At 41.4% G+C, this 27,624-nt stretch overlaps 1 protein-coding gene across 1 annotated transcript in view; it reads right to left on the bottom strand.

Moving 5' to 3' along the window:
• Window positions 1-27,624, bottom strand: part of pafah1b1a (platelet-activating factor acetylhydrolase 1b, regulatory subunit 1a) — a 61,216-nt gene that overhangs the window by 19,350 nt on the left and 14,242 nt on the right. The window lies entirely within an intron of this gene.

Here is a 27,624-nt window from a genome sequence, read left to right as displayed (position 1 = left end):
TTACCAAGTGCTTGATCAAATCAATATTCAGAAACAGATACAATTGTATTATTTCGCTTATTAACTTTTATTAGATTAGATTACAAAGAATGCCTGGTAATAGGTCTATTATTTTTAAAATGTGAGAAACAGCCTATTCTAAATGTATACACTGTAACAAATATTGTTAAAATTGGCTATGTAATTAACTTAATTTGAATTAGATTTAACTTGAGATAACTTAAATATCAAAGTTGTCACTTAAAATTAGGGAAGCTAAGGCAAATTTTTTTTTATACTAGTTATACTACTTTTCACATCTTGATAGCAAATCAATAATAGAAGTGGTCTAAATACATTTAAAAAAAGTATATCTTGAATTCAGTACCTGCCTGTCAGTATGTATTACCATTTAGGGCTGTAGCTATTGATTCTTTTAGTAATGAGTATTCTACCATCGATTAATCGGATAATAATTATTTTCTTCTTTATTAAAGAGCGATATTAAATATAGAAGAGAAAATAAGACCTTAAATAAGATAAGATCTTAAAATTAACATCTAAATGTTTTCTTTTTAGAATTTTTTTCTTTTTCTAAAAAATAAAGTTTTATTGCTGAAATTGCATACATTAATAACTGTGAAACTAAACAATTTTAATGCATTCAATTGCCATATTATAAAAATCTATTTCGAATTACTTTAAAAAGGAAAACATAGCTCAGTCTAAAACTAAACCTACTAGGGATGTACGATATTATCAGCACGACATCGGAATCGGCCGATATGAAAAAAAATATATGCCGATTTGCCTTGCCGATATGATAACGTGTTGATATGCGCCTGCAATAACTCACGTGTGCAAGGAGTGCTACAGCGATGAGACCATGTCAGCACTGCAGTCATTCTTCAAGTAAAAACAAGCAAATACATTGCATGTAAAGTGATTTATATTGACCGTTTTTAAAATGCTGCCTTGAATTTCTGAATGCGCATACAGAAGTACGTGACCGTCAGCAGCAGATTTGCCATGTTAGCCCAAAACAAGCCGAATCGCGTCTCTCCACTCTGTAGCGCCTCCAGGTACTAGTGCCCGCCCGCCAGACCGCTATATATTTATACATGTAGCGGGGGCGCTGTTATTTCAGTAATGCAATGAAAAGTAGAATACACAAATAAATTGAAGTTACTTCTTGTTCTGAAACAAATCAGTAATAATGTCATAAATCACAAGCATGACACTTGTAACAAATACTTTTATATACAGCGTATTAATTTGTAATAAAATTTTAGGAAATGGATGAAAAATAATCCAAGGAGCTCTACAATAACTGTAGAATTGAAAGACAGCATCAACGGATGTCACGCCACCCCCACTTCATGTGCACAAACGTCAAAAGTTTTGATTAAAACGGTGTTGTTTCCAAACAAAGGGGAAAAAATAAACATATATCGGCATCGGCCAAAATGAGCTTAAAATAAATAAATAAATAAATAATAAATTAAATTAAAACAAAAATAATCGGCATATCGGCAAAAATCTAATATCATGCATCCCCAAAACCTACAACCAATAAACCAAAATAATAGTAAAATAAATAACAATAATAACTAACTGTGAAGAAGGTTGCTTTAAAACAAATCTTCTTTGGCAAAATTACATGTCTTAAATAATCTAAACCAGGGTTGACAACCCATACATCACACGGAGGAGTAACTGCTGGAACATGAGCAAATGCGAGAGATGTGTTTGTATTTAATTCAGATAAAGTAACTACATCGCACATACAGTTCTACATTTTGAGCTAATCATATTCATCATTGTAACACAGCTTTTTTTATTAAGTTAGTAGCTATAAATATGATTAAAGTATATTTAAATGACCAAATCAATGAAAGCATGCAGCTCTAAAGGACGAGCACTGCGTATCTCTCTCACACACGTGCGCATTACAGCTTGTTCTGATTTCTGTTGCGCCTAGCATTGAAAACATTTTAATGGTGTATTTCGAAGAGATCATCAAGTATATATATAGTCTCATTAAAGATTTCACACACATCACAATGACGGTGATCCTCCATGTGCAAAGCTGCAAACTCCATCACGTTCATATGTTTGCAGTTGCTCGTATCTCCTCAGCTGACACGCAAACTGCCGCAAATGAAACCAAAATGTTCAGTGTCGCATCCTGGAAGCTCAACAGACACAGTTGTCTTAATTTAAAAATAGCGAGACTAAATGATATTTCCAGTGCTGATGCCACTCTCTCGCATTGCAATCTTTGATCTCGACATGAGCTGAAAACCAACGTTAAAGAATGACACATTCATTGTTTTACCGTGAAATGAGAGTTCCGCGTCTTTATTCAACACATTATGATTTCTCTCATCCACCCGCAATTTTTGGGATGTTTACCCACCTGAACTGCAGATATAACCGCAATCTGAAATTTTAATCCGCAATCTGCAGACTCCGAGTCCTTACACAAAAAATTTCTTTCTGCAACATCCGTGTCTAGTTAAATGGACTAAACGAAGCGTCGAAATGGACTAAACGAAGCAAAGGATTTTTTTTTATTTGAGTAACTCGAGTTACTCCAGGAATTGTTTCCGCCCTATTACCAAACCTCTGCCCACACATCACACAGCACTAGTTGTAGAAGATTATGCTGCATTCACGCCATGTCATAACTGTCATTACGAGATTCTACACAAGAGCTATTCACATGCTCAGACTCAGAGTTTTCAATGTCAACACTATTAACACTGAGATTAATCTGCAGCAGTCAGGAGGTACAAGAGACCTGCAAATTGTTTGACCGTTTTTTTTATTTTGGAGAGTGCTCTGAAGAGATAGAGTGGTCTCTCCGAAAAAGCCTTCCCTACCTTTAATATAACTCCAGTTTAAGTGGACTAAACATAATATTTTAAGGAAGCATTAACACAAAGTAGAAATAACAATTGTTACATTGTAGAGAATGCAATTTAACTTTTCATCTTAAGAACAATGAATAAATTAACTTGCAACATCAAATTAAGATAAATTATTGCCTGCAGATTATATACAATATCTCCTCCATATTACATTAAAATATAAATTAAGTTGTTTTTTTAAATCATCTTTACAGCTAAAATTAAATATGTGCACATTCACATAGAATACTTTTACAAATGCTTTTTAGTTTAAAAGGGAAAGAATATATGCCAGTTCTTAGAAGGAAGCCTCCACCTCTGTTTTCAACACATTTTGAGCTGCTGAGGAGTCAGCAAGACTGTGGTGAGCGGAAGATATTCACTGATAGTGGTGATAGTGAAGACAAAGAAGGCTGTCAGAGACGACACTCTGCTGTCCAAACTCTTCCTGGCATTGTGATGCCAGAAGGATCTAACAGCCCAATATGTAAATGTGGTTTCAGCAAGACAGCAAGCCACATTGTGCACATTCTCTTAAATCATGATCAAAAATCAAGATGGACAAAAAGAATTATAATATCTATAGACCAGACAACAAAAGAGTCTAACAGCGCACACAGCCAGAACAACTCTAGGTGTGGTTAAAGAATAGAGATAAATGATATGATTATACAGTGTGTAACCTATTTGGTGAATTGGTCAGTTCACCAAGAAGCAGACAATGAAGTGACAGAGCACTAACATTACTGCAGTCTGTGACAGGGAGTGTGCCCTGATTAAAGTCAAGGTTAGCATGAGGTTATCTCTCATGTGACAGACGGCAGGAATGAACTACACACTGTTTAATGCTGAAGGGGACGTGTATGTGTGAGTGTGTGTGATTCTACTCTGGTTTGAGTGGGCCATGCTCAACAGATACCTTTCCTAGAGGCACAGCTCAACAACAATGCTGCTTTGTGAGTCAAACAGAGCCTTTTACAAAACATGATTATGGCCATGTACATTCTGGAAAGTTTTGAGAGAAACAACCGCAGCTAAAATACAGGAGTGAGAGCCCTGAATTCTGTGAATCAATCTGTGCGTATAATGTATACAATAGTCAACTACAAATGTGCAAAACATGTTGCCATCACACAGCTGTAAACAAAAAACATGAATGACAGCAGTAATCCGGCGGGGGCTTTTCAAATTGATAATTTTAAATCGAAAGTTGGCTGCTCTTGCATTCATAACAGAGTGGTGCAAAACAAAGCGAGTGTTTCCAATGAATTCCTGAATGAAAGTTAAGCTTTCATTGGCATGAACTGAAAATACACCAGACTGGACACACACTGTGAAAGACAGCGCAACAGAGAATGAATGATAGCATGGCTGTAAATGAATGACAGTGCTTTTAGAATTTTAGGTTTCGGATTAGAATTGGTGCCAATTCTGGGACGGGTTGCTTGAATTGTGGGTTTATTAGCCTATTATTCTTAATGAAATGCACAACAACAAAATCCCCAAAATGAAATTTATGTTATTAATGACTTACCCTAATGTCATTCCACACCCGTAAAACCTCCGTTCCTCTTCGGAACAGAGTTTAAGATATTTTATATTATTCTGAGAGCTTTTCTGTTCCTTCAATGAAAGTGTATGAACACTATACTGTCCATGTCAGGAAAGGGAATAAAAAAACATCAAAGTAGTCCATATGTGACATCAGTTAGTTAATTAGAATATCTTGAAGCATCGAAAATACATTATGGTCCAAAAATAACAAAAAATACTACTATTCAGCCTTGTCTTCTCTTCTGTGTTTGTTTTCAATCCTCAAAGAAAGATTCGAACGGTTATGAATCATTGCATCGATTCAGAATTCGCCAATGTCACATCATTTCAGCAGTTTGACACGCAATCCGAATCATGAATCAATGAGCAAATTCATAACCATTCGAATCTTTCTTTGAGGATTGAAAACAAACCCGAAATGCTGAATAAAGTCATAGTTCCCTTTCGAGAGAGGTTCCTCGTATTACGTATGGGAAAACTCCTTTTCTCGAGAATATGAAGCAAAACTTTAATAAAGGTATCCATGTAAAGCGCAGTGCCGCTGAACGGCCATAACTCAGCGCGAGGAGCGCTCTGATTGGCCGGGCCACGGCAACTGCATGAACCTATGGTGAGGCGGCTGAGAGGAACGAGCCAATGGGGGGCGTTCCAGAAGCCCGCCGAAAAAAGGTGCTTATATTTGCATACAGGAGGCTATATAAAGCCCTGATTTCGCCATAGGTGTCAGATTTTATCTCCTTCAGCGATACCTTCGCTGACCTCCGGAAGAAGCAACCGCCGTCGAAAAGGCACCAGCGGAACCTGCAGCTGAGGACGACGGACTCCCTCTCCGCCTTCTCTGCCGTTCCAGCTACGCCATCCGGCGATCGTATCCTTTTATACTCTCTTCTCCTAAAAGAGCGCGGGGCGTTGTTTCAAATGCCTCGCATTTCCTGCGGCTCTTGCAGAGCTCCTCTCCTTGGCGGCGACCGTCACGTCATCTGCGTGGCATGCCTTGGACGGGACCACGCGCAGCTCGCACTCTCTCAGGGCGGCTGCCCCGAGTGCGATGAGATGGCGCTGCAGACCCTTCGGGCTCGCCTCGCCACCTTCGACCAGGTCCCTCCTCCTGCCGCTGGGCCGCGCCGCAAGAAACGCCGCGACCAGAGGCTGCCGGAACGGTCTGGCGACTGCACGCCGGATGACTCCCCGCGTGCCTCGCCATCGCCGGTCACCTTCACCCAGGAGGAACAGCGTCCCTCTCATGCAGCGGCCTGTTCGGTTTCCTTCGGTGGCCCGTCGCCAGAGGATGATGAGGACAGCCTCTCCACAGCCGCTTCTGGTAGCGAGTGGTCAGCTTCTGTCTCGGAGCCCCCCGCTTCGACGCAGACCGCCACGAGCGCCAAAACTAACGTCGACGCGGAACTCATCCGCGTGCTCTCCAGGGCCGTGGAAGACCTCGGGCTCGAGTGGTCCCAGCCCGATGAGCCAACGCGCAGCAGACTGGACGAGTGGTTCCTGGAAAGCCGCCGCCTCTCTTCTCCTCAGAAGCCCGCGCCTTTCTTCCCTGAGGTACACGACGAGCTTACGAAGTCGTGGAAGTCGCCCTACTCTGCTCGCGCCAGATCCGCTTTTTCCCCAGCGCTCTCCGTTGTCGACGGCGCTAAGGAAAAAGGCTATGAGTCTCTTCCACCCCTCGAGGAGGCTGTCGCCGCGCACCTCTGCCCGCCCTCCTCCTCCAGAGGATGGCAGTCCAGGGCTCAGCACCCGTCCAAGCCCTGCCGCACCACTTCTGCTCTCGCTGGCCGGGCATATGCCTCCGCTGGCCAGGCTTCCGCGGCCCTTCACACCATGGCTATCCTTCAGGTGTTCCAGGCCAGACTTCTCCGCTCCTTGGATGAGTCTGTCCCCGACTCCGATGTTTTGAAGGACCTCCGCAGCGCGACGGACTTGGCCCTTCGCGCCACTAAAGCCACTGCACAAGCCATCGGGAAAAATATGGCTAACCTGACGGTCTTAGAGAGGCACCTTTGGCTGAATTTGACCGAGATGAAGGACGCGGACAAAGCCTCCTTTTTGGACGCCCCCATCTCCACTACCGGTCTCTTCGGCCCGTCAGTCGTGGGTTTCGCGGAGCGCTTCACTGAAGCGCAGAAGGCTTCGCAGGCTATGAGGCATTTCCTGCCTAAGCGCTCCAGCTCGTCTTCAGGCCAGGGACGCTCTCGAGGTAGACCCCCGCCTTCTCAACCCGCTAAGCCGGCAGAGCCACCTTCCCGGCCTCGCTCCTCTTCTGGACCGCGCCAACGTTCCCGCTCCGCGAACCGCAGCAGTCGGCCTGAACGCCGGGGACCTCGACCCAGGATTGTGTTGAACCCCGAGCCTCCGAAGCCGTCCTAGCCGCAGGGATAAAAAGGAGATGGTCAGGTCTCGCCTCGGCCGGACCCCCATCTCTCCCTCCCGGTCTCCCAGTTCCCTGCACCCAGGTGACTGCCGACCTCAGTTTAGCAGCCAACGAGCCCGTTGTCAAACGCACTCGCCTGCACACAAACGCCGTTATCACGGCGACCCAAATAAATCTCAAAAAGAGCTTTTTCTCTGTAGTAAATGTGCCCACACATCAGTCTGCACTCCTACACTCATTCACCCCTCCCACCCATGCTATAAATGTCCCGGCGCCCACTCCACAGTGCACGCCGCCACACATAAGCACTACCCCCTCTATGTCTCAAGCACAAAATGGCAGCGCTACCGAGTTCCCTCTAGTAGGCGACCCTTATCCGCGCCGGCTCCAGCCGCTATCGTGTCGGGCTCAGGCCTGGCAAGCCATGCCCGGGGTATCAAATTGGGTTATGAACATAGTAAAAAGGGGCTACTCGCTACAGTTCGTTCGCAGGCCCCCGCGCTTTCGCGCCGTGGTCGAGACCTCGGTGAGAAGCAGCGTCAGTCACGTGCTTCGCACCGAGATTTTGAAACTGGTAAAGAAGGGAGCGGTGGAGCCCGTTCCCCCTTCCAAAAGCGAGTCGGGCTTCTACAGCCGATACTTTCTCGTTCCGAAGAAGGACGGAGAGCTCAGGCCCATCCTAGATCTAAGGCATTTGAACAAAGCTCTAATGACTCGCTCGTTCAAAATGCTAACGGTGAAACAGATCCTCGCGCACATTCGCCCTGGGGACTGGTTTTTCACGATAGATCTGAAAGATGCGTACTTTCATGTGCAGGTAGCCCCCCACCACAGGCCATTCTTGAGATTCGCCTTCGAGGGGCAGGCTTATCAGTACACGGTCCTGCCATTCGGCTTATCCCTGGCGCCCCGCACGTTTACGAAATGTATGGACGCGGCATTAGCCCCGCTCAGGCTGAAAGGGATGCGGGTGCTCAACTACCTCGACGACTGGCTAGTGATAGCCCAGTCTCGAGCAGAACTACTAACACACAGATCCTGGCTCCTCAACCATTTAGACTGTTTGGGTCTCAGGATCAATATCGCCAAGAGCTCGATGTCACCCACTCAAAAGATATCTTTTCTGGGCTTTGTTCTAGACTCGAGACTCATGAACGCGCGGCTGACGTCACAGCGCGCGCTATCCGTCCAGAGCATGGCGACTTCATTCAAAGCCGGAACTCGCGTTCCCCTGAAACACTTTCAGAGAATGCTCGGCCTTATGGCCTCGGCATCGTCAGTGCTCAGGCTGGGACTGCTACACATGCGTCCCCTCCAGCGTTGGCTACGCGCCCGTGTCCCTCCTTATGCATGGAAATGGGGCCGTTTTCCCGTCAAAGTGAGCCACAGCGTTGTCAAAACTTTGGCTCCTTGGACGAGGACAGAGTGGTATCGGAGGGGCGTGCTTATGGGCACAGTCACGAAGTTGAAAGTGGTCTCGACAGATGCCTCCACTCGGGGGTGGGGAGCCCTACACGAGGGCAAGCCGGTCTCTGGCCTGTGGGCGGAAACAGAGAAGCGGCTGCACATAAACTGTCTAGAGATGAAAGCGGTCGCCTTATCGCTGAGAGCTTTCCTTCCACATATAAAGAACCACCACGTCTTGGTTCGTTCAGACAACATGTCGGTGGTAGCGTACATAAACCGCCAGGGTGGCCTGAGATCATATTCCCTTCACCGCATGGCGAAGCATCTCCTTTTATGGGCAGAGCACAACCTGAGCTCCCTGAGGGCGGCTCACGTGCCAGGTATTCTGAATGTGGGTCCGGATATGTTATCCAGGAGAACCATTCCCCCAGGGGAATGGTCTCTTCACCCGCAAACGGTTCTCTTAATTTGGAACACCTTCGGCAGAGCGAAAGTGGATCTCTTCGCCTCAGAAGACAACACTCACTGCCCAATATTTTTCTCCAAACGCAGGGATGCCCTGGCCCATGTCTGGCCCAGTCTCCCGCTGTATGCTTTCCCCCCGATCGCGATGCTACCACAAACCATCAAGAAAATCAGGGAGACAGCATCCGCGGTGCTTTTAATAGCCCCGCTCTGGAGGAACCGAACGTGGTTCTCCGATCTGATCCAGCTGTCAGACACAGCCCCATGGCCCATTCCGCTGAGGAAAGACCTCCTCACGCAGGCGAAGGGGGGGATCTGGCATCCCAGTCCCGAACTATGGGCCCTCCACGTATGGCCCATCAACTGGTATCGGGAAACCTCTCTGACAGAGTTATGAACACTATAGCGGAAGCTAGAGCCCCCTCGACGAGGCGGCTCTATACTCTGAAGTGGTCAGTGTTTTCTAACTGGTGTGCCGTCCGAAATATCGACGCACGCTCATGCGAAACAACAGAAGTGCTCGCTTTTCTCCAAGAGCTACTGGACGCGGGTCGTTCCCCCTCCACGCTCAAAGTTTATGTCGCCGCCATAGCAGCTAACCACGCTCAGGTCGCGGGACATTCACTAGGGAAAAGTGAGCTCATTGTACGTTTTCTTAAAGGGGCCAGGAGATTGAACCCCCCTCGCCCCCCTTCGGTCCCTATTTGGGACCTCACGGTGGTTCTAGACGCTATGAAGGGTCCCCCCTTCGAGCCTCTCCAGACCGCGACCATAAAGCTTTTATCACTCAAAACCGCGTTTCTGCTGGCTCTGGCCTCGGTTAAACGTGTGAGTGACTTACACGCACTCTCAGTGAGTCCGTCCTGTCTCGAGTTCGGGCCCAACAACTCCAAAGTTGTTCTTAAACCGAGACATGGTTTTATACCCAAAGTGCTTTCTACCCCTTTTAGAGCACAGGTTATTACTCTGCTTCCTTTACCCGTATCTCAGGGTGAACAGGACGCGAATCTGCTCTGCCCGGTCAGAGCTCTGAGACTGTATCTGGAGCGCTCCTCCCCCTTCAGGCAGTCGGACCAGCTGTTTGTCTGCTTCGGCGGCCGCACTAAAGGTTGTGCTGTCACGAAGCAAAGACTCTCACACTGGATAGTGGACGCTATCTCGCTGGCATATGAGTCTAAAAACCTGACTTGCCCTATAGGCGTTAAAGCCCACTCCACTAGAGGCATGGCCTCATCTTGGGCTTGGTCGTGTGGCATTTCTTTGGAAGATATCTGTGCGGCGGCAGGCTGGGCCTCTCCGTCCACTTTTATCAGATTCTATAAATTGGAGGTTCCAGCTCTACAAGCAGGGCTTCTCTCCATTTAGGCTCTATCTTGACCCTGGTAAACAGATTGCCTTTAGTTTTGGCCTGTACACATCAGTCCTTAAGCACTTTCATTTATCATAAGATCCGACTATGTCCGATCAGCCGTTCAAATGAACCGACTCTTCCGGTTCTTCATCCCCCCTTATAGCCGCCTCTTCGGTGTCTCGGGGGTTATTTACATGTGCTTGGGTATACTGGGTCAGTCAGCACACACGGCGCTTTACATTGTGTTCCCATACGTAATACGAGGAACCTCTCTCGAAAGGGAACGTACTCGGTTACTTTCGTAACCTCGGTTCCCTGAGAGAGAGGAACGAGTATTACGTTCCGTGCCGTGTTTATGCTTCTCAGGTATCGCTTCAGTCGATCTAAAAACCTGACACCTATGGCGAAATCAGGGCTTTATATAGCCTCCTGTATGCAAATATAAGCACCTTTTTTCGGCGGGCTTCTGGAACGCCCCCCATTGGCTCGTTCCTCTCAGCCGCCTCACCATAGGTTCATGCAGTTGCCGTGGCCCGGCCAATCAGAGCGCTCCTCGCGCTGAGTTATGGCCGTTCAGCGGCACTGCGCTTTACATGGATACCTTTATTAAAGTTTTGCTTCATATTCTCGAGAAAAGGAGTTTTCCCATACGTAATACTCGTTCCTCTCTCTCAGGGAACCGAGGTTACGAAAGTAACCGAGTACGTTTTTGTTATTTTTGGACTAAAATGTATTTTCGATGCTTCAAGAGATTCTAATTAACCAACTGATGTCACATACGGACTACTTTGATGATGTTTTTATTCCTTTTCTGGACATGGACAGTATAGTGTGCCTACGTTTTCAATGGAGACACAATCTCTCGGACTAAATATAAAAATAAAATTTATGTCATTAATGACTCTAATGTCGTTCCACACCCGTAAGACCTCTGTTCATCTTCGGAACACAGTTTAAGATATTTTATATTTAGTCCGAGAGCGTATCCAAGTGTTTGCACACTTTACTGTCCATGTCCAGAAAGGGAATAACAACATCATCAGAGTAGTCCATATGTGACATCAGTTGGTTAATTAGAATCTTTTGAAGCATTGAAAATACATTTTGGTACAAAAATAACAAAAACTATGACTTTATTCAGCATTGTCTTCTCTTCCTTGTTTGTGTTCAATCCTCAAATAAAGATTCAAATGGTTAAGAATCAGTGAATCGATCAATGATTCGGATCACCAGTGTCACGTGATTTCAGCATTTTGGCATGCGATCCAAATCATTGATTGATTCACTGATTCATAACTGGTTGAATCTTTATTTGAGGTTATAACAAACAAGGAAGAGAAAACGATGCTGAATAAAGTAGTAGTTGTTTTTTAATACTTATGGGGATGAAAATAAATATACTCATAAATACTTTTTGGAGTCAAACTCTTTTGACAAAGTCTGAACAAAATTTAAAGTCCCTGTAAAGACAATTCTATAAAAAAAATTCTAAACACATTATAAATGTTAGAAATGTATTGCTAAAACACATTGCAAAGACTGTGAACTGTGTAGTACTAAATTGTGGAGTTAGATTGTTAAACAGTTTTTCACCATTGCTGTGCTCCGGATTTTATAAGCTGGGCTAAAACAGTGGCTCGATGACGCACTGAAGCCTCTGAGCCTGGCCCCGCCCCTACTGTTGATGACACACTGGAGCCACTGAGGCTCTATAACTAGAGCACATTAGCATCAGTTTGCCACTCAATCGCGAGTACTATTAGTTACTATAGCCTACAGTTTGCCAGCTAGCTATGCCTTTGTGGCGGAAATGCATACTACCTGGATGTAGTCACTTACAAAACAGATCGTGCCCTTATTGAAATTTCCGAAAAACGATAATACAAGAAGAGCCACTTCGATTCATTTTATGAAGAGCCACTTTGGTGGAGAGCTAAAGATCACCACCAACAACAACCTCTGTAGTGATCATTTTACACAGGATAGTTTTATAAACTTTCGTCTGAGAAAACTGGGATTCACTGTTACTGGTGAATGGGGCTGGACCGACTATCTCCCGCCTACATCCTCCCGTCCCGCCGACAGCCGGTGCAGACATTTTCCGCAATAACATTACGTGCTCACCAATGAGTGTAAGTTTCCTTGTGTGCTTGTGTTATAATTACAGCAGGTAACGTTATTAGTCCACAGTAACTAAATCCTGCAACCCTCTAACGTGATTTTATTTTGTTTATATAAGTTACATCAATATGATTCCTTAGACAAGTGATTTCAACTATTATATCTGTAATCTGTATATATTATATCTGTATTTTATCTTTTAGTTTGATATCGGACTATAAAGTGGCAAAATAAACTTTATTCTATGTTATTGCTAGCCTAACTTTATTGGCTACATTTATGCTATCTTTAGCTTTCACGAAGAATGAGTCTGCATTCTTAATGCGCACCGTTATGAATTCCCGTGGAGCTGCACGGATTATACTTTCACTTTAGAATGAGTATCAATTTGGGAGCAAACTGATTGAATGGTGCGTTTAATATTAACATAACATCAATACAATTCTTAATGAAAAACAGAACAGAACAGTACAATGACAAGCTCGTTTAAATGGGTGCTTTTACATTTAGCATTGAAACTGAATCTTCTGCTGTGTGTCAGCTTCTCACTTGTGATAAATGAAATCTGACTCCTGCCGCTGGTCTGTGCTCAGTTCATGGCGTCTGTTCGCTAACGGAACGAAATTGTTTATTTATAATCAAAACGATATCGATGCCCGTTTATGATTTCATACAGCTATATCTATAATGAAGTCTTGACATCATATCCAGGAGAAGTCAGTAAATTCGAGTAAAATCACAGGCCACGCAAAACTTAGATGTGGGGGAGAAATTTCGAAATCACAGAGGTCCCTAGATAATACTAATCCTGTGCGAATAGTGCTTAAAGCACTTTGTGTTTGGAGTTCTGCAGGGTGGTGTACAGTTTCAGCTCAAATTCAATGCCTGATATTATTGACTGGGTTATTTGAGACGATTATTTTGTTTCTTTTTCAAAGATATTTATGCATCATAATCAGGTTTTTTGTCACATCATATGTTCATGTTTTCATAGACATGTCATGTTTGTATGTCAACATACATTTTCTTAAGAGTCTTAGTTTCATATCTCGTATTTTTAGACACCTGCCCACGAGTACTTGTTTTAGAGATCTATCGATGATCAAAACGAGAAATTGACAAAAATTCTCATCCCTGTACATTGTTTAGCAACACTGCATCAAACTTTCAAAGTTTAAAGTTTGAGTTCCAGAGAAATATCGCAATGTTACACCTGTTCGACCACAGCAAAGCTATGTAATTAGTTGGCAAGTATGTGATTTTTCTCTTACTGCTTTGCTGATGGGGCCACTGTGCCTGGTTTAAACATGTATTTGTTTACTGTCAAATACAATCATTAAATACAATATAATTCAAAAATGGTATTTGCTATGAGAAGCTGACCTCCGGTTAGATCATAACATGTAAATGTAATGTTGTGGTCGGGTCAAATAATCTTGGGCTCGGGCTTCAGTTTAAAGCCCCGTGCAGACCTGCAGTGCAGTTACATGTTAATTTTTAGCTTTAAATGTTTTACTTCATAGTACTGTATGTAAAAGAATTTTAAAAAAAATACTTGAAAGAGAAAGCTAATGGAGCACTTTCATTTTAACTTATATAAACTAATATAATGTATTTTACTGGAAAGTTTAAAGATCATAACCATTAATATTTGAAGTACTTGTGTTATGTTGCATCATACAGTATTTGTCCTAAAAAAGTAAATGTGATGTTTGTTACCTCAAAAAATTTAAGATCATTCTTATTTTTTGTTTTATGTTCTATTATATTAACATTAAAAGCACACTCTTTTTGACTAAAATAACAGTAAAGGATAAAACAAAAACTGAATTCCCAAAAATTAAAATGGAAAAAAAGAAATTTGCAAATATTAAAATGGAAAAAACGGAATTTGGGGAAAAAATTAAACGGAATTTGGCAAAAACATAAAACGGATTTTATAGGGCCCTACAACCGTCATGAAACCCTAGATCCTAATTAAATCAAGCCACAAGAGATGTTTTTTGCAATACTGCTGGCTGCACAGTCGCAACCCAAACAAACAAAAGTGGAAATAGTACTGAAAATGGCAAAGAAAACAAAACATTGTGAACAAACGAATGAGTGCTCATAGCTTTAGGCTGGTCTCTATGGAAACCAAGAAGCAGGCGAAGCAGTGAAGTGGAGAAGAACCGAAGTGGGCAGAGATGCTGAAGACAAGGAACAAAAGATAGTCTTCATTTAGAGAGGGCTTCCTCAAACCAACCAAAGACTGTCCCTGAAACATGCAGAGTTTTGGCAACATGGGTCCATTTGAACACAATCAGCATCTAGCATTATATGATGAACATGTCCCAAAAACTAAAAATAATAATAAATAAAACAGGGTTATTGTAGTTATTCCATGGTAACCAAAGTAACCATAGTTTTGCTTCAATCCATAGCTTGTGATGTTTGTATTAACACACCAAAAAAAAAAAAAAAAACATTTTACTATCTAATAGAACCATAGATAATTTTTGCAATGTCTTTGCTACATCCTACCTACATTATGTGCAAAATAAGTTGCTACACAAAAGGACAGTTTAAATCCCTACATTAAAATGATACAAAAAAACAAAGTATTACGAGATTAGAGGAATATTCTACAGAATCACACACACATTCGCTATGGACAAAGTAGCCTTACTGTCATTTCTTTATCTTTTATAAACGTCTTACATTTCAATTACATGCTGTTATCCATTTACACTTACTACTCTCATAAAATGCATGAATTACATGTTGACTTTTAAACCTAAATTTACCATCCAACAGCAGATATTGCAGCTAAAGCAATGTTTTTGAGCTGAAAATTTGCCCTGTTTCCACTCAACTATTTTTAAATGCATCTTGTCAATAAAAATGCGTTATTCAGTGATGTAATTTGGCGCTTCTGGTGGAAGTTGGTGGCTGACCCGACTAATTGATAATGAGAATCGTTGTCAATTTTCATTATCGATTATTATTGATTTGAATTGACTAGTTGTTGCAGCTCTAATTTTGTTGTAGTTAGGGATGCACCAGAATTTCAGCAACTGGCCAAACAAGAAAAAAAAAAAAAGAAAAAAAAAAAAATCACTCTTTGGATGTCCGTTCGAGTTGCTCATAGCCCATGCAAATGCTCCACTCATGTTCCTCTAACGCTGATCTGAAAATGCGAATGTGTGACCAGCGTGTACAAAGTATGACCGGTTACAATAATCAGACAGCACACATACCATTCCAGAGACAAAATTTGCATCATGCACAATAAACTTCTCCCTTGCGTGTACGTAAAAATAATAATACACCAATAATAATTTGTCCTTATAATATATGAATAATAAAACACAGAATCCAGAAGAAAAAAAATTATACAGAATTTCAGATTTTTCTGAACATTTCATATCATGGCCCTATAATGTTAAAATGTAACAAATACATTTTCATAAAGTTAATAAAGTTTTATAAATTCAAATGAAATGCAATTTTTGATTATTAAATTGCAATTAAACCATTAAAAATAGAATACAGGAAAATTCAAACTAAAACAGGGAATTTGGAAAAATGAAAATTTCTCTATATATTCTCCTATTATATATTCTCATAATTGCTTTAATTGCTTTATATATATATGACCACATGACTGCAGCACAAGAGTAAATCCTCATCAAACGTCAAGCTATAAATCTCACACGGGGTGGTGGCAGTACGTGTGCGCAATGTGTAAAGTGAGCAAGGAGAGCGGATACAGAAGAAGAGACGAGCAGCATTACCTCATTCTTTTTGGAGGGGAGTCATCTCGCTCTAACATCATTTCCGCTAAGTGCTTGCTTCCGGATCCACATCACCATTGCCAGCTAGACAGCAACCCGTACCCCTCCCACATCGACTCCACAAACTCAGAGCATCTCTCCTCAGTAAACAAACAGATCAAATCAGACTCAGATAAGCCCCTGTGGGTATATCTTGTCTGACTGCCTCTGGTGTGTGGATTTGCTTTGCTTATTATCCAGCTGCCATCATGCATCAGAACATGGCATCACAGGACTGTAGAATGAGTCCCTTTGCAGGCTTTGAAAGTCGGTAACCTTTGTACAAACAGAAAAGGGAGTCTCATCTCCCCTGCAGCTAGCCTATACATGAAACAACATGGCCGACAGAAAATGACTTTCATCAAAGCCAGCACTCTCTCTTTGTGGCTCTATCGAGAGATTCTACAGGAGAGATGATTATTTCCTGACAAAAGGCTCCAAAACAGAGGTTGCTGGAAGTCTGCCGAGTAAGCACAGTGTGTTCTTGAAGCACCCAAGTGGACTGTACACTGGTTTCCAGTAAGGACCAGTCAGAAATAACCTTTTCACACAATGTCAGACCATAACAAATAAGCTTTCAAAACTAATGACGCTAAAACTAGAAAACCCCAAGAAATAATTCAGGAACCACAGCATATCTAACATTCTGACCTTATCAGTTCTCAAAAAGCCTCATTAATTTCATCCACACTACATGCCAGTGAATAGGTCAAACAAATGCTGTAATATGAAGTGGGATCTTAATCAAATCAAAAAGAGTATGTAATAAAATCATGATATAGAAAAAAGAACACTATGTTGTTTACAACACAATATTGCTTATAATTAAAGGGGTACTTCAGCGCTGGGAAGATGAATTTGTATTTAAACTGGGTCATTAATGTAATTATTTTTGAATTTGATGCCTTCTAGACTGAGAAAGTCTCATTGGGTCATTTTTGTCGCATGGGGATGAAACAATTTCTTGCCATACAAGGCCACTCCCAAAGCCACCGCTACTAGATTACTGAATAATTTGCCCACCGCGTCCATTTTCATAAAATCAGTTCAGCTAGAGAAGAGACTACAATTAAAAACTGTTTTTTAAAAATCTGTTCGATATTATGAGCAAGTCAGGGTGCGAGTGTCACAGCACAAACGCTGCAGGAGTCAGATTACATTCAGAGGTAATCGCGTCCACAGCATACGTTCATGGCACGTGTTCAGTCAGGCATGTTTTCAGTTCATGCCTTTGGAAGCTTAACTTTCATAGGAATTAATTTGAGAAGTTGAAAGGAAAGTAAGTATTTGAACACCCTGCTATTTTGCAAGTTCTCCCACTTAGAAATCATGGAGAGGTCTGAAATTGACATCGTAGGTGCATGTCCACTGTGAGAGACATAATCTAAAAAAACAACAAAAAAAACAGAAAATCACAATGTAGGATTTTTTAATTATTTATTTAAAAACTATTGATATTGCGATATTGAGAGCCATCAATCCAGGCTAAAGTCAGTAATTACTAGGGATGCACGATATTGGATTTTTGCCGATATCCGATATGTCGATATTTTTCAGCTCATTTTGGCCGATGCCGATACCGATGCCGATATATGTTTATTTTTTCCCTTTGTTTGGAAACGACACCATTTTGAGCAAAAACAATTTTTTTTCATTCTGGTTTCAGATTTCTGTGGTATCCTTACTAAAAGGATTCTTGTTGAAGATAAATAAATGTTAATAAAGTTCTTTTTATGATAAGAGTATATTAAAAGCTCTGAAAATAACAATAATAAAGTCAGTAATTTTTCACCCCAGATGCAGCTGTAACCTAAATATTGTATTTTTGGATTTAACGTTTGTGCACATGAAGTGGAGGTGGCATGACATCCATTGATGCTGTCTTTTAATTCTACAATTATTGTAGAGCTCCTTGGATTATTTTTCATCATCCATTTCGTAAAATTTTATTACAGATTAATACACTGTATATAAAAGTATTTAATTTACAAGTGTCATGCTTGTGATTTATGACATCATTACTGATTTGTTTATTCAGAACAAGAAGTAACTTCAATTTATTTGTGTATTCTACTTTTCATTGTATTACTGTAACAACAGCGCCCCCACTACATGTATATATATATAGCGGTCTAGCTGGAGGGCACTAGGACCTGGAAGAGCTTCTGCTGCTGTGGAGGCTGCAGCACGCGCTAGAGAGTGGGGAGACGCGATTGGGCTTGTTTTGGGCTAGTTTTGTTGTGAAAACGTGGCAAATCTGCTGCTGACAGTCACGTCCTTCTGTACGTGCATTCAGAATTTCAAGGCAGCATTTAAAAACAGTCAATATCACTGTACATGCAATGTATTTTCTTGTTTTCACTTGAAGAATGACCGCAGTGCTGACATGGTCTCATCGCTGTAGCACTCCTTGCACACGTGAGTTATTGCAGGCGCATATCAACACGTTATCATATCGGAAAGGCATATCGGCATAATGTTTTCATATCGGCCGATGCCGATTTTTATATTTTAAGCGTTTATCGGCCGATTCCGATGTCGTGCCGATAATATCGTGCATCCCTAGTAATTACCATTCCGTGATATTAAAAATTTCACTAATAAGTCAGCTTCATTACAAGTGACAAAAAGAAATGTTGGAAAGCATGTGCAAACATGAAACTAAACCTCCAGTAGGTGGCAGCAGGTGACCGTCTTAATGAGTGAGTCACTGAGTCGTTCATTCAAACGATTCATTCAAACGCTGAATCGTTCACACTTGTTGCTATGAGTAAGACCATAGACTGTAAAAAAAATATGGACGTAGTGTCAGTGATGTCACCCATAGGATTCCGATAAGCCGTTCTGAAGCTTAAAGGGATCCCCTGGTGTTGAGACTTGTATGGCTTAATATAACATAAATGATGTCTCTTACTGAATTATGTAGTAGAAAACCCATGAAAGATCTACGTTATTTTAAAAATCGATTTTATATTTGGACCATGGGCGGCGCCATTTTGTTTGCGTTCTAGGTTGATGACGTAGAGTGGTTGAACTCCTCAATCAGCTGGCATTACCCGTAGCTATTTTTACCACAACGCAACTCGAAAATTGTTTCAGAGTTAAACAAAACCAATGAATTCCTTTGTAATTATACTTAAAACACACTCAAACATACATGTGCACACAAACTCACCTACACAAGTCACAAACAGATCGGCGGGCGCGCACGACAGGCTCTGTTTCAATCGAGATGTTGGGCTGCTCAGTCTCCACGACAGGGGCTGAATCTGAAATCGACCCCTATACCCTTAAATAGGGCATTATTTGAAGGGACGGACATTTGTAGTGTTGTCCGACACCATAGTGCATGTTCGAGTGCAGTCATTCAGTCTCACGGTCCACCGCAATAACGAGTAAAGCCGATTTACAAACAGCTGTCCGACTTCACGCACTCAAACATACATGTGCACACAAACTCTCTCTCTCACACAGACTCTCACACACACCCCAACAGATCGGCCCGAACACACACACACACACACACACACACACACACACACACACCCCAACAGATCGGCGCGAACACACACACACACCCCAACAGATCGGCGCGAACACACACACACACGCACGCACTGCGCGCGCATACATAACCCTCAATCTATTCCCTGTGTTGATATCCTGTTCAACACATCCTGTTCCCTAGATAGACTGTTGATAGTAGATTAACTATAATGCCTAATGTGACCAGCAGAGGGAAATATCTAGGTAGGACGATGGGATAAAGTAACGTGAGGAAGAGAGGCAGGATGTTTTGGTGATGATGCATGCGATTGAGACAGAGCAGTCAGGTGTGCGTGTGCGCGCCCGCCGATCTGTTTGTGACTTGTGTAGGTGAGTTTGTGTGCACATGTATGTTTGAGTGTGTTTTAAGTACAATTACAAAGCAATTCATTTGTTTTGTTTAACTCTGAAACAATTTGCGAGTTGCGTTGTGGTAAAAATAGCTACGGGTAACGCCAGTTGATTGAGGAGTTCAACCACTCTACGTCATCAACCTAGAACGCAAACAAAATGGCGCCGCCCATGGTCCAAATATAAAATCGATTTTTTAAATAACGTAGATCTTTCATGGGTTTTCTACCACATAATTCAGTAAGAGACATCATTTATGTTATATTAAGCCATACAAGTCTCAACACCATGGGATCCCTTTAAAGTAGGGACGAGCTGGGCGTTGCCATCTTGTGAGCGAGTCATCGCGTGTCACTCCCGCATAACAGAAAATGGGCAAAAAGGCGGGATGTGCGCGGAGCTGAGGTGACGCAATGACTATAGATGGCAGATAAATGGCTATCCACTTGTAACCACGCCCTTAATTATGCAGAACTTTAAGGCTTTAACATAACGTAAATGAATGAGTTATAAAAAAATTCACCCCCCTCACAGTTGTCATGAAGATCAAAATTAGCCTTATAAGCCATAACCACAATTTGTACCAGGCTGTAAACATGTTTTTTTCTGCTTTAAATTTGGGAATTTTAACATGGGGTTCAATGAGATTCTGCTCCCTTCTGGAGCATGTCCCTAGTGGCCAGTTGAGGAATTGCAGTTTACATTACTTCTGTATTGGCTTCAGGAGAGATCGCGGGAGGTTGCCGCTTGAGTAAGACGTGTTACGGGTCTGTTGTAAACGATTTTCACTGCTGAAATAGAACAACACTAAATATTGGATCTAAAATGTAAGTGACTAAGTAAATGTTAATTAGTTTTTTTGGAACTGTCACATGAAATCAGTGTCATTTTCAGTCGTGATGGTATTCAAGAAAACGCTCTAGTGTTGTAATTTCTCCTCGAGAGGCTGCACGAGCGTGAACAGCGCAACCTTATCATCAGTTCATTATATATTATCCACAATGGATCACCACTTACACTGAATTAATGCACAAACATTGTTGCATTTTGGTGATTCGCTAGTTATTTTTTGTTTTAATCAGGCTCTTGTCTGTCAGTCAAGTAAAATTCTCTTTCACTTGTCCCTTCAAGACATCCACATGTCCCGCACAAGCGTTAATGTCAAGCCCTGCTTTGTATTCGCCGTAAAGATCTTTGTGGTGCCGTTTTAAGTGATCAGACAAATTGGTGGTGTTTTCTTGTTTTGTGGCCGCAAGACACTCTTTTTGGTCAACATAATCCTTTATGTAGCCCAAATAATCAAAACAGCGAACCAATCACTGTGCAGGCATGAGGAACGTGCATGTCACTCCAGCAACAAACTCTGTGTGTTTACTGTGTGCTACCGTAAATACACCTTGGGCTACTACCCTTCACATCGCAATGTCGCTGTTAAAACAGAATATCGTTCAGCCCTAATACAGCTGCAAATAAGTATTTGAACCTGAGAAATTCAATGTTAATATTTAGTCCAGTAGCCTTTGTTTGCAATTACAAAGGTCAAACCTTTCCTGTAGTTTTTCACCAGGTTTGCACACACTGCAGGAGGGATTTTGGCCCACTCCTCCACACAGATCTTCTTTAGATCAGTCAGGTTTCTGGCCTGTCACTGAGATTCTCCCTCCAAAGATTCTCTATTGGGTTTAGGTCTGGAGACTGGCTAGGCCACGCCAGAACCTTGATTTGTTTCTTACAGAGCCACTCCTTGGTTATCCTGGCTGTGTGCTTTAGGTCATTGTCATGTTGGAAGACCCAGACTCGACCCACCTTCAGTGTTCTAACTGAGGGAAGGAAACTGAGGGTTCCCCAAAATCTCACAATACACAGCCCCGGTATTCCTCTCATTAAGACAGTGCAGTCGCCCTGTCCCAAGTGCTTCACAGTAGGGATGGTGTTCTTGGGATGGTACTCATCATTCTTCTTCCTCCAAACACGTTAAATGGAATTATGACCAAAAAGTTCTATTTTGGTCTCATCTGACCACTTATCTCAGGGGGATATGAGGAGGGGGAGCACAATCATTTGAATATACTTGCTTTTTAGCTACAAACTAAAACAGCCTGCCAACACGCTAAAACACTCAGAACACCCTGACGACCTGTTTATTTTGAAAATCATTCAATGCTGAAAACTGAAACCCTATACCCAGAAAATCAGACACTACAGAGAAAGCCAATCAAATAAATGAATGAACAGTCTTATTTTAGTGATAATGAATGTAGGTTAATTGCAAATGCTCCATGTTCTGGCAGTTCAGAGACAGCAGACCTTGAGCTAGTGTGTGTAAAGGGCACATGCAATTGGATGTGCGTGCACACAGCATGGGAGTGTTGAGCCAGCTGTCTCGCATACACTTTGACAGTGTGTTAATGAGATTTGGGCTGCTCCGCAGAGGCCACACCTCTTAAGATGACTAGCAGAGTGGGGTGTCAGCACTAATGCTGTGTATTTTTGTTTACTATCATTTCAATAAGTCCTGAGCCATGACACAATCTCACGAATGCACACACAACATAAGCAGGCAGCAGCAGTGGGATTTCCACACTCTATCGGGAGGAAGCTTTAGATTACGCATTCACTTTTCCTCTCCGGTATGAAGGAGTGGTGTTTGGCATAGTAATCTCTGACTGCCTGTGGCACTAATGCATGTATTGTGTGTGTAAAGCTTTGCTCAGCTCCTCCTCGGGAATCTCTTAATTATAAACAACTACGTAAGCAGAAAATTGCAAACACCCCCTGCCTAAACCTTTTCTTAACCTCTAAATTTCTGGCATTTCAGCTACCTCATTTCAGCCCTCCACAATAACAATAAATCTCAATCTGAAGTCTAGACTGACTTTAGAGATGCAGACTCTGAGGTAGCATCTAAGTCGATGGGTAAAGCCCCTAAGAGCAGCAGAAGGACCATCACCTCCTGCGTGTGCCAGTCTGCAGATTAATTCCATACTGGAGCTTGGATTCCTGCTGATTGGCTGGCAGCAGCTCCATCAGAGCTCGCCAGGGGCTGGCAAAGAAACTAAGCTTTAGAATGAGGTGGTCTCAAGAGACCAGGCCTGCACACACCTGCCACACCTACAGCACTAAACCTACGGCTGTCACAATAAAATGACAACCACACACAAAAATGTTTGGAATTATGTGAATGTAAAAAAGGGAGAATGGGAGAATGCATTCATAATGCATGATATGCAAACTACGTCATGGGAAAATAACTTCTGGTCCAATCTGAGATCGACAGAGCAATAATAAAAATTGATAAAATAAGCATTGTGGTTTCATTCAAAATTCCCTTAAATGTTGTGTTTAGCTCAAGTAGGCTAATCCCTATAGGTCTTGCTGAACCTTATATGGATGGAGTAATAGATTTCAGTGTTAAGGTGATTTTGAAGTTGCTGTCCAGACTTAGAAAGGCATTATCTACACATAGCTTGCCTGGTCTAGTCTAAATAATACTCTCTCAATTAACTTGCAAATCTGTTTAATTAGAATAAAATCCCAAAGCCAAAGGTGGTAAGATCTAATAACAGATTCAAGCAACACAACCAAATACAGACAGCCTGGAGCAAGCTGAGAGCACATTTGATCTCAACCGCAGTCAACAACATTTAGCTCCTAAAGGAAGACCTGACCTATAAGCTCACACTGAACGAGTTAAACTCTCGCTCTAGGAGAGCAATGACTCCTGAGACACTGTTAACATGAGAACAGCAATTCTTCCATCAAAATACCCACAACTCCCTTATACCAACACTTTGTGTCTACAGAGTAGTGTGCTGTGTGTTTATTTTTAAAACAAATCCTCACAGGCTTCAATCTGCCAAGTGTTTAATGCACAAACAATGTGCTCTTGTACGAGTGACTCCATTATGACTTTGTAAGTATATACAGCCATTTTAAGATGTTGCGCAACCGTATGACCAAGATAAACATAAGCAGGAATCCTGACACGGCTTTCGTAATGCTTTTTAATTCTATTCTTTCAAATCTATCTAAACTAAATATATTACTACATTTACAAGAAAAACCTAGACAGGCAAGTAAAACAAACACTGAATAAATAAAATTTAAAGAGTAGGCCATGGAGAACACATCTTACAATTGACAAAACTCTTTTTGTTCTCCAGAAAATATTCTAAACTAAAGTATAATTTTTGTATGACTAGCAGCTGTGCTCTATGCATTGAGGAAAACACAGTTTCCATTCATGTGTTCTGTATGAAATCAGCCAAAAGGAAAACTGTTGAGGCAGGCGGTCAGCCTGTCACTGACTCCATTTCCCCTCTGCTTTTGTCTAATGAATCCAGCAGTAAAGCATCAAGATGCCCCCTAGTATTCCATCAGTATTCACAAAAATGTCCAGCATTTGCTGCCAGTGTAAAATCACTGTTCACATTTATGTAAGAGAATCTATGCAGAGAGGGAAGTTTAAGGTGCCCTAGAATGAAAAATTGAATTAACCTTGCCATAGTGAAATAATAAGAGTTCAGTACATGGACATCACATACTGTGGGTCTCAAACATCATTGCTTCCTACTTTTTATGTAAAATCATGTGAATCCATAAAGCAACGGGAAAAAAAGTGCTTCTCAACATAAACCCAACCGTGACACAAGCGTTGGGGTCGGGGATCATTTATATGTACGCCCCCAACATTTGCATTCTCAATCTGGTCAACCGATATTTCGATTTCCGTGAATTTTAACAATAGGCCTAACGTTAGTCTATTTTATCCCACGGGACCTACCGTTTCTTTTACCAAATCTTCACTCGCGGCGCACTCATTTTTGCAGAGAATTATAAACGTTTCTTCCTTTCGTTTTTGTCTATTACACCCGTTCACATCTTTTACTGTGGTAAAATAGAAAAACACTGTAGGACGAAATTTTATTTAACACAGTTTGTTCTTGTTATCAGACTTGAGGCACGTTTATTTGAACAGCGCAGTTCAAGCGCCCAGCGGTTTTACTTTCGTTTTCTCTAGCAGTGCATGATCAAACATAGCCTAAATGTCTTAACCCTGTGGAAGATAAAATTGCTTTGCAACATCAGGAGAAAACGAAGACGAAGATATTTGAGACGTGTCTATCCAGCTCATTTATCTTAAAGCACAGACCGGCATGACGCATCTTTGCGGGGCAAAAGGCTATAAAACAAATATTTTTTTAAACAAATATGTAATTTTCTTATATTCTTAAGATTACCATTATTTACTTAAAATCATTTAAATGTTTTACAGGCTGTGTGTATTGCTCCACTGACAGAAAATAAACACACGTTTATGAAATTGATGTTTGCACGTTTATTATTATAAAATGTAGGCTATATATTATATATATATATATATATATATATATATATATATATATATATATATATATATATATATATATATATATATATATATATATATATATATATATATATTAGGGATGTCAATTTTCACAAATTTCCATGATCGATTGTCGTTTAAATTAACGATCAATTAATCGATTAATCGTTAACCATAATACTGAAATATGCGTCTACAGCAGTGGCTTATAGCCGACAGCATGACAGTATAATTTTGTGCAATGCTGCTCAAAACGCCATGTTCTTCACCAAATGAATTAGAAGGATTTTTTTATCTAAACAAAGGGCTATGGGATTGTAAAATGAGTCGATGTTATTTATAATTTAATTAAATTACTTATTTGATAACCAAATATAACATGTAATAGGCTACAACACGAACGCCGCCTCAGATCTGTTATTCAGAATTTGTGGACGCACTTGCTAGAACAACGTGCTGAAACGTCACCTAAACCCAGTTAATTCAAAACGATTTATTAAAATATTGTTTTCATTAATGTTATGTAATGTGACAGTCCCAATCATAGTTATTAGCCTATTAGTTGTGCGTTGCTGTTTGAACTGCGCGAGCTGAAGCTGATGCGCTGGATCAACACCGGTAAGTTACACTGCTCTTTGCTAGCACGTTATTAAACTCAACAAAAAGCTTCCTATATGAGATTAATCAGATTTATATAAAGTTAACAAAATATTACAAATTATATATCTTCACAAAATGATGCGAATGGACAAGTGAACTTGAATTGAGTTGCTGATATTCATCTTCAGAATGGGAGACGCGTGGTGTTCACGCGCTCTAGGAACAACGCTCTGAACACGGCACCTAAACCCAGTGACTTTACAACCATTTATTAAAATAGTGTTCTCATTTCTGATATATAATATGACAATCCCAATCATCGTTATTATGCATTGCTCTGTATGCGCTAAAGCTGAAGCACTGAATGAAAATCGGTAGCCATCCCTGACTGAAGCCATTTGTTAGTGCGTTTTACTAAAAGAAACGCATCCTATATGATTGATCGCATATATAACGTTACAAAATACATTTAATATTACAAATTACTTCAGCACAATCTGATGCGAAGGCACAAGTGCACTTGAACAAGTTTTATGCGCGAGTCAGAGTGCTGACTCATGTTGTGCATGCGCTCTTCCTGGATCAACGCAATGAAACACACGGCAAATAAACCCAAATACTTAACAATCACAATGTTTTATTACAATAGTGTTCTCATTAATGTTGTGTAATATGACAGTCCCAATCATAGCCATTATTAGTGCTGTTGGAGCTGAAGCTGATCGCCACGCTTTTACTACCGCGCCTCTAACGTTAATTATTAACCAAATGCATCCTTATGAGATAAATCAGCTAAAGATAGGCCTGCACAAAATAAACACAATATTACAACTTACATTTGCACATAACAAAAGGCTGCGAACGCACATGCAAATTTGCAGTCATGATGAAGGTGTAACTCCAGCTGTAAAATGGTCCCAAACAGAACTCGGGCACGCTCGCATCATTTTTCCTCCCGTTTCGCGGTTGAGCCGCACGCACGCACGCGCATGACCCTGCTTAATCGATGATCGATAAGTCTTATCGATCAAATGTCTTATCGACAATTAATCGATCATCGATTAATCGTTGACATCCCTAATATATATATATATATATTAGTGTTGGGCGATATGCCTAATTTTCCAATCGTCATATCGTCAGCCTGTGAGATCGCCGATATGCGATCTTATCGCGTCGGGGCGGAGCATTCAGTGGCATAACTTTGTTTTAAAAAGTGGGTGGGACAGTCTCACGAAAATGCGTATAGTACGAGTGTGCAATCTCGTGGAATGTATACGTCAAAATGAGCTTTGGCTTACAAATGGTAGGCTACGCAGTTTTTTGTGTGCATATGATACACACTTTATGGCGTATTATAAGGGGATGCATCTAAACACAATATAGCGTTAGTGTCCAGATTTTTCACGTGAATAAAGGCATAGATTTGCACACTTCAAATCCTCTTTTTTCAAAAAAATTCTCATTAAAACCGAATATCATCAGTGATTGTACATGAAGAGCAGGGACAGTTTTTGTGCATTTTGTTTCGTGATTTTACCGGAACGAATACAAAAGTTAGATTAAAGTGCTCTGCACATGCACGAGCCACGAGAGAAATCTGCAGCACTGAAAACAGCGGCAACGAGCGCCAGATCGCCTCTTATTTAACAATCGAAATGATGCTCTTCTAGTTAACCAGATGTGTTGTGTTTGTATTATTTAGGTTCATCCGTGAAGCAATCCGTGTGCAACTGGTCGGCTGTTGCATACCACAAACACAGCATTTATTCATT

The sequence above is a fragment of the Pseudorasbora parva genome, chromosome 8 (assembly GCF_024679245.1).
Source record: "Pseudorasbora parva isolate DD20220531a chromosome 8, ASM2467924v1, whole genome shotgun sequence".
Taxonomy (NCBI): Eukaryota; Metazoa; Chordata; class Actinopteri; order Cypriniformes; family Gobionidae; genus Pseudorasbora; species Pseudorasbora parva.
Note: the sequence above shows the minus strand (reverse complement) of the source record. Positions and strands in the feature narration are given on the sequence as shown.